Source organism: Mixophyes fleayi, chromosome 6, assembly GCF_038048845.1.
Source record: "Mixophyes fleayi isolate aMixFle1 chromosome 6, aMixFle1.hap1, whole genome shotgun sequence".
Lineage (NCBI taxonomy): Eukaryota > Metazoa > Chordata > Amphibia > Anura > Limnodynastidae > Mixophyes > Mixophyes fleayi.
The window spans coordinates 53,342,681-53,353,882 of NC_134407.1; the positions used below are offsets into that span (position 1 = coordinate 53,342,681).

General features: G+C 45.1%; 1 long non-coding RNA gene across 3 annotated transcripts; it reads left to right on the forward strand.

The window, feature by feature from the left end:
* Positions 1–7: 7 nt before the first annotated feature.
* On the forward strand, positions 8–6,489 carry LOC142160262 (uncharacterized). Of its 3 annotated transcripts, none has more exons than XR_012693119.1 (4): positions 8–73; positions 2,123–2,273; positions 5,004–5,209; positions 5,894–6,489. It is a non-coding gene; the product is annotated as an uncharacterized LOC142160262 (long non-coding RNA). The 3 variants fall into 3 exon arrangements; XR_012693120.1 differs by having other exon boundaries at positions 5,010–5,209; XR_012693121.1 differs by lacking the exon at positions 5,004–5,209.
* Positions 6,490–11,202: the final 4,713 nt, after the last annotated feature.

An 11,202-nucleotide genomic window follows, 5' to 3' on the forward strand; every position in this document is an offset into this window, starting at 1 on the left:
TCACATGGTACAGGGAAGGCGGGCTGCTGCTGCTCATGGTAGTGTGTAGCTGCTGAAAGTAATGAAGAATCAGGTAGAGCAATGTGCTGGCAGCAAACATTGCAATATTTCTGCTGAATTCAGATGGAAAAATAGTTTTCCCTGTCATGGTTATTCACGTGTGAGGTGCTTTTAGGCATTAATTAATCCCAGAGAACAGTCTTAAAAACAGGACACATTAAAGTGCATTAGCCAGTTTACATGTCAGCAATTTGACTATTCTAACACTGTGAAAGAGTATTCCCAAACTTGCATTGCATGTCCTATGTTTTTTGGTGCTAACACTAAATGAAATATACTTAATAATGGACAGTAATCAATCCTAATTGTGCCTTGGCTTTGCTCTAGTCCTCTTATGAATCCCATAGTGAATTCCGCAGTGGGTCCTGTCCCAATAATGGAGAGACACAAATTTACTTAACTCTTTCAGATTGCAGTACTTTAAAAACAATAGAATAAAGGTTATGGTGAAAAGAAATGAGGCAAATTTAATAAGTGCTTTCTGAGAGCTTTGAGGTCTTGTTACAAAACTATCATATGTGAGTACTGCTTATTTTTCATGCTGACCAAATAGCATACATAGACTTCTAGGTCTCTATGGTAACAGTACTTTTATATTTCTTCACTTGACAGGTAACGTAACAGGTAAAAACCAAAAGCAAAAAAATATGTATTGTGAAAAAATAACTGCTATGAGGTAAATTCACATTTTAAAAATGTATGAATGGACTGTTCAAATGTAAAGGGTGTTAAAGTCAATACATGCATTGCAGTTAATCTTCATCATCATCACCGTTACCATTTATCTATATTGTGCCCATAGTTCTGCAGCGCTGTACAGAGAATATTTGTCATTCACATCAGTTCCTGCTCCATTGGGGCTTACACTATAAGTTAATGATGGGTAATATTCGATATCAATAGAGAATGTCTCCCATGCTTTGGAGAAATGTAAAAGACTTTGGTAATAGTCATTGTGCTCTGTAACAGGAAAACTTTAGAGAAAAGAAGTAAGACAATCTTGTCCTCTTAGCACTTAATGGATAATGCAATATCCTGCATTCCATTCTAGGGGATGCAGACAGACATTGCATAACAAAGGTTTGCCATCCACAGCCCTAATGAGTTTTTTGTGATCCGGCTTTTTTGTAGTTCATTGGATGACATGTTTAAGAGCCTGCAAACATAGATGTGACCTTTCCATGAAAACCTTTGACCCTCAAGGTCAAAGATAATGGGGTTCCTTTTATTCACTAAAAGGAAAACACCACTTTCTCAGAGTTTGGGGATAGACCCTATGGTTTATTTTGCAAATGTAACTGCTATCTGTAAGCATTTGCTATAAAAACGCTGTAGTATATTATACATAGCACTAACATGTCCTGCAACTCCTGTCTTCTTCAAGAGGGCAGCTGCTATGAGTCCAGTATGACTAGTCCCTCCACTATGTCATCTTGGCAACATAATACAGTCAAGAAAGTAATTTGTGCCACTCAGATTAAACCTGATGACATCATTAACTTGAAGGGTTGAAACTTTAACCATCATGGACAAATTACTTCATACTTGCCTACTTTTTAAATCTGTACAGAGCATGTGACAGAGGGTAGGAGGGGCGTGATGATGTCATTACGTCACTATAGCCCCGCCACTACCATATATATAGAAATTCAAGGTATTGAATAGCTAGCGGGGGTGGGGCTTAATGACGCAATTAAGCCCTGTCCCCGCTATTCAATGCCCTGAATTTCGGGGTACGGGAGGTTTGCCTACTCTTCAGAAAATCAGGGAGAGTAGGCAAGTACGAATTACTTACTACACAAAGAAGAAAAAAAAAGAAGTGAGTACCGGGGCACACTGGGATTTAATTTCAAGTCTGTTAAAAAGTAGCTCCCAGTGCTTTCAATAAAAAGTTATATATATATATATATATATATATATATATATATATATATATATATTTACCGAACAAAATGAAAGACTAAGTTGTTTTGCTTTGTATTTTTTTTCGCTCAAGGTTAGATGTGCTACATAGACGCTCTAGTAAAGTTTATATAGTACTTTCCTCTCCTTCCTTTTTCAGATGTAGTAAGTACTTTGCAGCAGAGAAGGAAAACAACTGCACTAGGTATACAGATAATTAGACATCCCTAAATAAATATATTTATGTCAGTACTATTACTCAGAATATATTGACAATATTCCAACCTGAGAGGAAAAGAAGAAAAAAAGAAGTGAGTACCTGGGCACACTGGCATGTAGTTGTAAGTCTAATAAAGATTATACTTTTTAACAAACATATTTAAGATAGGAATTGATCCTAATCATGAAAAGTATGCAAAATATAAAACCAAAGGGCACATTATAGGTGTGACTCATAAGACTTAGCCCTTGCTAATTGCATGAGAGACATATCAATCACTGTAAACTGGATTAACTAATGAATGGATGGAACGGATGACGTATGGAGGGGGCTTGGCCGATAGGCTATTTAAAGCAATTGTTAGGAAACCTCTCCTGACCCCCTTTATCTGTCTCAAACTGCACTCGTGACTTTGAAGCTTACTGTAAGGGAACACACAGGATTTGAGCCTAAACCTCACTCTCACCTATCTCTTAGGCTACAGGTTTAACTGGTCCCTTTCCCAACACAGACGACACACTTCACACCTCTTTTCAACTACCACCAGCTACATATAAGGCCCATAGCAAACCTATGACTTAATTATCCAATTGTGCACACTCTGTGCTCTTATAGCTAGACTGACTCTCTGTTTGCCCTGAAAATGCTGTTTATGTGTAACACACGGCAGTGTTCGCCTTGTTGTCCTCCTCTATAGAAAAGGGTTGCAAGGACTTGCATTAATATATTTAGACTCCAGGGGTTCGGCACCTTTAGCTATGCCCTTGGTTAATATAAATCATTCATAGCGTTTATAATACCAGATAGGTAGCCTGTTTATTGGACCCTGAGATTTTTCAGGGAAGTATAGGATTCATCTCATGATACCTTCATACCCATCTGGAAGTATAGGACGTAGATAAGTGTGGTCTGCTATCTGGGACAATATCCACACTTTGATCCTCTGGTGCTCTCTTGGTCCCCAGCTTAGGTTCCATAACACATTGCTTCTCTGCATCATGCTCTAATGATGCGCAAACCAGCACTTTTTTAGTTTTATCTGTCCAGTCGAGACCTTGCTGCTCACACAGGACAATTAAAACTTAGTTGGCATTTTTCTTATAAGCAGCTGCCATCCTTGCAGTTACTTTGCAAAATAAAAGATAGGAAAGAAAAAAGAGAGAAGGGAGGGGAACTGTTTTGCACGTATGTCTTAAAAAATTATAAGCATTGAGTTTTGTCCTTATGAACACGGCTGTATTCTTCGCAAGGATACTACCAGTTCTTAAGTGCAGGGAATAAATAATTAAACCCAGCACATAATGCTCTAAAAATTAAAATAATTCCAAAACTGCCAGCAATTGTCACGAATAGCGACCTCTAGCCACTCCCTGATTTAATATCTTATCATATATTCACACAGTCAAACAATATAGCACCTCTAATTTGTTAGGAAACCTCTCCTGACCCCCTTTATCTGTCACAAACTGCACTCGTGACTTTGAAGCTTACTGTGAGGCAACACACAGGATTTGAGCCTAAACCTCACTCTCACCTATCTCTTAGGCTACAGGTTTAACTGGTCCCTTTCCCAACACAGACGATACACTTCACACCTCTCTTCAACTACCACCAGCTACATATAAGGCCCATAGCAAACCTATGACTTAATTATCCAATTGTGCACACTCTGTGCTCGTATAGCTAAACAGTTAATACCTCACACACTGGTTTTTATAGAGTTAAATCAGCCAAGCAATCTCTCTTTTCTAAATTGGCAGTGAACTTGTTTAGAGCAATAAGGACATCACTAATATTTTTTTTTATTTAATATACAAAAAGTACAATGCTTCCAGGTTATGAAAACAATTAATAAACAATTGACATACAAATAAAAAATTGCATAACAATTATAAACACAAATGGGATGAAAATACAGAGAATTACTCCCGTATAATAATCTGTATGCCTGGGGCAGGCAGAAGAGATGGACAGTCCTTCAATTAGATTGATCCCCAAGAGATGTCCCTTTGTTCCTTCACAACACAGGTTTTTAAGCAAAATCGTATGGGACTGCATTCACATGGGCAATGTGGATGCTAATGTGGGGGGTGGAGGTGTCTCCAGCGTGTCAACTAGGGTTTGTTCAAAACTATTCCTCAAGTTTTGACCTGTCGTAACTTTTCTCAGGTATATCCCAGAGACATAACTCCCCTGTCAACAAACCGGTCATAATCTCCTGCACATTTAAATACCAAACATGATGGAATCATAACAATATGAAATACCTTTCCCAAAGACATGTGACTACTACTTTCCCTCGGTACCGCTGGTACCTATAATTAACAACCCTGGTGTGGTTTCGGCCCCTCAATATGGAGTGGCACACGGATTTTCCAAAATATGAAATATGAAAGCATTTTCTTTGAAGATAGTATTTTGCTACCAAAGCACTTAATACGGCACGCTTAAAAGTGCCTGTATGTGATTGGACCAGCATTCTCCAAAGTAATGTGCAATTGGTAAAGTGCTTTTTACATTTGCCACCCATGTGCCAAGGTCATTACAACTCAGGAACAAGTGGGATAATTACTGGTTCAATCAAATGCATTAGTTCATGTTTGCATAAAAAAAAGAAAAGAGCGTGCTCAAAATATGGACTGATGGTGGTAATTGAGGGAGAGTGGATATACTCTGGTTTACAGCACCACTACTTACAACATTATTAACTTAGGAATACACAATTCAGGAAGAGAAAACAACTTTTTCCCTACAACACAGATCCAGTTGGTCATATATTTTTGGGTTTAAATATCTTTGTAATTTTTGTATTTTTCCTAAGTAACAGTGTCACAAATGAGAACAAGAAGTATGTAAATCCATGTCAAATCTTACAAAGCTGGGATTTTAGAGACAACAGCAACTGAAACAGCCATTCAGCTGCTTCAGGATCTCCGTTACCTTCGTAGTTAAGTTGTTGGTACCCAGCACTTGTTGATGAACTGCCTGGACTGATAAAGTACATGGTTATGAACTGCTGACACTCAGGTACACATAACCCTGTATTTCTGTTTTTTACAAGAATGGCCTATGATCTGTGTAATGTTTGTCTTACCCAGTTGCAGGAGGCCCTATGTAGAAAGAGCAGTAAGTCACCACATTAAGGATATGAAGAACCGAGCGTTAGGGTAACCCCTATACCTTGCACTGTGGCTCAGGATAACAATAGGGAAATAACAACGTACCACATATGCTGGTCAGGGGGGGGGGGGGGGCATGCGAGAGAAAAGCTGGTGGGCAAAACGACATGTGAGGGAATGGAAATGGAGAAAAGTGAGGTTAAAGCTGGTGGGGAGAGGGGCATTTGTTGGATGGGGGGCATGTAAGGGAGAATCTGGTGAATATGAGGGTGTAGGTGTATGAGTAGAGGCTATGTGATTTTTTTTTTTTCCCCTCACATGTCCGCTTTTCCCACCATTCACTGTCTCACATGCCACCCCTGCACACAAGCTTTTCTCTTACATGCCCTCTACTTCCCAGACAATCTCCTGTTTGCTGGTGGCCCTTCCACCCACCACCGTCTCTGCAACGCCCCCTCTGCCCACCACTGTCTCCATAGCGCCCGTGCTCCCTCTGCCCACCAGATTTTCAATTGCATTTGTCAATTTGTATTAGTGCCTAATACCATTATCGATGCCCAGGAAAGCTTCCCAACCTTCCTTCTCTTCCTAGGGTACCACAGCTCTCAGGACTGCCACCCTTATCATATGCTGCACACTATTCCTGGAACTCTTCACCTGAATGTCTAGAAAGTATTGTCTCTAACTGCAAGACCCTGCTGAAAGCTCATCTGTTTAAGGAAGTGTTCAAATAGTACTTGTGACTTCTGGATGTACATATCTCTGTGACTTAACTTATCCCACAGTAGTGCTCTATAGGGTGACAGGACACGTTCTGCAGTTTTCTAATGTGGTTTTGCTCTTTAAGGTATTAATTGATCAAATCAAATCAAGTGATATTACGAAAGTTTGATAACGCCAGAAACAGTGGTGAAAATAACACCTGATTAATTGAATGCTAAGAGGGATAGTTATGTTGTCACTGGTTATCACAAGGGCTAGCAAGTGGAATAATTTACCTGACACTAAAAATGGACATTACCAAAGCCTTCTGTGTGATGTTTCATACTATAGACAGCTGGTTTGTAATATATAATATTTGAATATTTTGTAACAAGCACTCATGAATATATAAAGAATACGTGCTGTATTTAAAGCAGCTTTCTCATATTTGTGAGGGGGAAAAGGATGAAGTTGTTTATTTGCCTAGTTAATTTTATTATTATTATTATTATTAATATTTATTTATAAGGCGCTACAAGGCATCCGCAGCGCCGTACAGAGACAAACAAAATCACAATACAATGGGAGACAGCACAGTACAGTAAACACAGCAACTCAGTACGCTCAATGCACAGCTAGAGAGGGCGGGGAAGGGGGAGGGAGGATCCGAAAATGACGGGGCCCAAGAAGGGGGGCGTGGAAGACAGGGAGACCCCCAGGGGGGAGGAGGGAGCGAAAGTGGATGTGGGGTGGAGGACCTTTGAGGAGGAGGGCTAAGTAGCTGGAGAGCAGAGTTAGAAGTGGTGGAAACAGGAGGAGAGATGGCCCTGCTCAGAGGAGCGTACAATCTAAGGGGAGGGGTGGACAGACAGAGAGACGCAGGGGAGAGAGGGAGAGTAGGGGGACAGAGGCAGAAGATAAGGTAGGAAGTTAAGTGGGAGACAGAAAGGCTTTAAGAAAAAGGTGGGTTTTTAGGGCCCGTTGGAAGCTGGATAAATTAGGGGAAGTTCTGATGGAGGGAGGGAGCTTGTTCCAGTGGAGGGGGGCAGCGCGGGCGAAGTCTTGGATACGCGCGTGGGAGGAGGTTATAAGGGGGGAAGAGAGGCGACGGTCAGAGGCAGAACGGAGAGGGCGGGTTGGAGCATGAATAGAGAGGAGGGTGGAGATGTAGGGCGCAGTGGAGTTGGCGAGGGCCTTGTAGGTGAGTGTGAGGAGCTTAAAGAGGATTCTGAAGGGGAATGGGAGCCAGTGAAGGGCTAGGTAGAGGGGGGAGACAAAAGAGGAGCGGCGAGAGAGGAAAATAAGCCTAGCTGCAGCGTTAAGGACGGATCGAAGGGGATCGAGATGAGAGTGGGGGAGGCCAGTGAGGAGGAGGTTGCAGTAGTCCAGGCGGGAGATGATCAGAGAGTGGATAAGGCATTTGGTGGCATCTTGGGAGAGGAAGGGCCGGATGCGAGCGATGTTGCGCAGCTGGAAGCGGCAGGATTTAGCAAGAGAGAGGATGTGGGGGCCAAAGGAGAGAGAGGAGTCGAGGATGACACCAAGGCAGCGAAGTTGGGGGACAGGGGAGATAGAGGTGTTGTCGACAGTGATGGAGAGGTCAGAAGGGGATGGGGTATGAGAGGGAGGAAAAACTATGAGCTCAGTTTTGGCAAGGTTAAGTTTGAGGAATCGAGAGGACATCCAGGAGGAGATGGCAGAGAGGCAGGCGGACACCCTAGAGAGGAGGGAGGGAGAGAGATTAGGAGAGGAGAGGTATAGTTGAGTGTCGTCAGCGTAAAGGTGGTAGCTGAAGCCGAAGGAGCTGATGAGTTCACCCAGGGAGGAGGTGTATAGAGAGAAGAGTAAGGGTCCCAGAACAGAGCCCTGAGGGACCCCGACTGGAAGGGTGGATGGGGGGGAGAGAGACCCAGAGGTGGTGACAGAGAAGGAACGGTGAGTAAGGTAAGAGGTGAACCAGGACAGGACTGGGCCGGAGAGGCCGAAAGACTGGAGGGTGTGAAGGAGAAGGGGGTGGTCAACGGTGTCAAAGGCTGCAGAGAGGTCAAGGAGGATGAGAAGGGAGAAGTGGCCCCTGGCTTTTGCAGAGAGGAGGTCATTGGTGACTTTAGCCAGGGCAGTTTCAGTGGAGTGGAGGGGGCGGAAACCAGACTGGAGAGGATCAAGGAGGGAGTATTCAGAAAGGTAGGTGGTGAGACGGCTGCAGACGAGCCTCTCAAGAATTTTGGAGGCAAATGGGAGAAGAGATATGGGGCGATAGTTCGAGAGAGAAGTGGAGTCGAGATTAGGTTTCTTAAGAATGGGGGATACGAGAGCATGTTTGAAGGAGGAGGGGAAGATGCCAGTGGAGAGGGAGAGATTAAAGAGGTGAGCGAGGTGGGAGCAGGTGGTGGGGGAAAGGGAGCGAAGAAGGTGGGAGGGGATGGGATCCAGGGGGCAGGTAGTGGGGGGGGATGATAAAATGAGAGAGTGGACTTCCTCGCCGGTGGTGGGACGGAAGGAGTGGAGGGGAAGGTGGTTGGGGGGGGAGGACAGAAGAGTGGGAGGGGTGGAAGAGAGAGTGGAGGAGGAGATTTCAAGTCGGATGGCCTCTATTTTAGAGGAGAAGAAGGAGGCGAAATCAGAGGCAGTCAGGGAGGAGGGGGTGGGGGGAGGGGAGGGGGCCAGGAGAGTGCTAAAGGTGGCAAAGAGGCGGCGGGGGTTAGAGGACTGGGAAGAGATGAGGGATTTAAAGAAAGATTGTTTAGCGAGTGAGAGGGCAGAGCTGTAGGATGAAAGGATGAATTTAAAGTGGAGGAAGTCAGCCAGGGAGCGGGATTTTCTCCAGTGACGTTCGGCAGAACGGGAGCATTTTTGGAGGAAGCGGGTAAATTTGGAGTGCCAGGGTTGGGGTTTGGAGCAGCGGGGGTGGACGGACTGGGCAGGGGCAACCGCGTCCAGAGCGGAGGTGAGGGTGTGATTGTAGAGGGAGACCGCCTGGTTGGGGCAGGCCTGGGAGGAAAGGGGAGAAAGGAGGGTATCGAGAGAGGAGGACAGAGAGGCAGGGTCAAGAGCATAGAGGTTGCGTATGGACAGAGTAGGTTTGGGCAGGGGGAGGGGAGCAGGAGAAGAGGAGAGAGAGAAGGAGAGGAGATGGTGGTCGGATAGAGGAAAGGGAGAGATGGAGAAGTCGGAGAGATTACATAGGTAGGAGAAGACAAGATCAAGGGAGTGACCAAGGCAGTGGGTAGAGGAGGAGGTCCATTGGGTGAGACCAAGGGAGGAAGAGAGGGTGAGCAGTTTGCTGGAAGCAGGGTAGGTGGGGTTGTCGATGGGGATATTAAAGTCACCGAGAATGATCGAGGGGAGATCGGAGGAGAGGTAGTGAGGAAGCCAGCTAGCAAAGTTGTCAAGGAAGAGGGAGGTGGGGCCAGGGGGGCGGTAGATGACAGTGACGCGGAGATGGATGGGGTAGAAGAGGCGGATGGAGTGAGCTTCAAAAGAGGAGAAGGAGAGGGAGGGTTCAGGGGGAATGACACGAAAAGTACAGGTGGCGGAGAGGAGGAGGCCAACTCCACCGCCAGGGCGGGCACCAGGCCTGGCGGAGTGGGTGAAGGAGAGGCCACCATAGGAGAGGGCAGCGGGGGAAGTAGTATCAGAATCGGAGAGCCAGGTTTCAGTAACGGCAAGAAGGTTAAAGGAGTTGGATAGAAAGAGGTCGTGGATAGCAGTCAGCTTGTTGCGGACGGATCTGGCATTCCAGAGGGCACAGAAGAAAGGGGGAGAGGAGAGGGGGGAAATGGGGATGAGGTTAGCAAGATGAGCAGCGCGCGGGGGATGGCGGGGAGGAACGGGAGAGGTAGGGCGGGGGGAGAGTATGGGTATGGAGTGAGAGCGGGGAGGCATAGTAGGGAGAGAGAGTAACAGAACAGTGAGATAGTGGGGACAGTGAAAAACAGGTAAGAACAAAGGCAGGAAGACAATGAAAAGGTGGAAGATAATAACGAATTAGGGCGTGGAGGGCATGGAACAACAGTACAGTGAGATAATAAGGACAATGAAGACAGGTAAGAATGATAGCAGAACAGTAAGATAATAAGGACAGCGGATAACAGGTAAGAATAAGCAGGGAGACAATAGCAAGATGGAGGACAATAACCAATTAGGGCGTGGAAGGCAAAGAATAATAGAAGGAGAGGTAATAAGGACAATGGAAATAGGCAAGAATAATAACAGGTAAAACTAGTTGCTGGTAAATATAAAATCAGGAAAAACAAGATAAAGGCATATAAATAGTAGAATAATAACAGGTAAAAAGTAGAAACTTGTAAATGTACAATCAGGAAAAACAAAATAATGGCATATAAAATAATGTTTTATATGCAGTTGATGCAGTTAAGCCAGGGATTCAGCAGGAGAAGGGTTAACTGACAAGCCGGGTCGGTACACAGTTGATCAGTTGCTGCAGATAAGCCAGGGATTCAGCAGGAGAAGGGTTAATTGACAAGCCGGGTCGGTACACAGTAGATCAGTTGGTGCAGATAAGCCAGGGATTCAGCAGGAGAAGGGTTAATTGACAAGCCGGGTCGGTACACAGTAGATCAGTTGATGCAGATAAGCCAGGGATTCAGCAGGAGAAGGGTTAATTGACAAGCCGGGTCGGTACACAGTAGATCAGTTGGTGCAGATAAGCCAGGGATTCAGCAGAAGAAGGGTTAACTGACAAGCCGGGTCGGTACACAGTAGATCAGTTGATGCAGATAAGCCAGGGATTCAGCAGGAGAAGGGTTAATTGACAAGGCGGGTCGGTACACAGTAGATCAGTTGGTGCAGATAAGCCAGGGATTCAGCAGGAGAAGGGTTAATTGACAAGCCGGGTCGGTACACAGTAGATCAGTTGATACAGATAAGCCAGGGACTCAGCAGGAGAAGGGCCAATTGACAAGCCGGGTCGGTACACAGTAGATCAGTTGATGTAGATAAGCCAGGGATTCAGCAGGAGAAGGGTTAACTGACAAGCCGGGTCGGTACACAGTAGATCAGTTGATACAGATAAGCCAGGGATTCAGCAGGAGAAGGGCCAACCGACAAGCCGGGCCGGCACACAATAGATCAGCCGGTGCAGATAAGCCAGGGATTCAGCAGGAGAAGGGTTAATTGACAAGCCGGGTCGGTACACAGTAGATCAGTTGATACAGGTAAGCCAGGGACTCAGCAGGA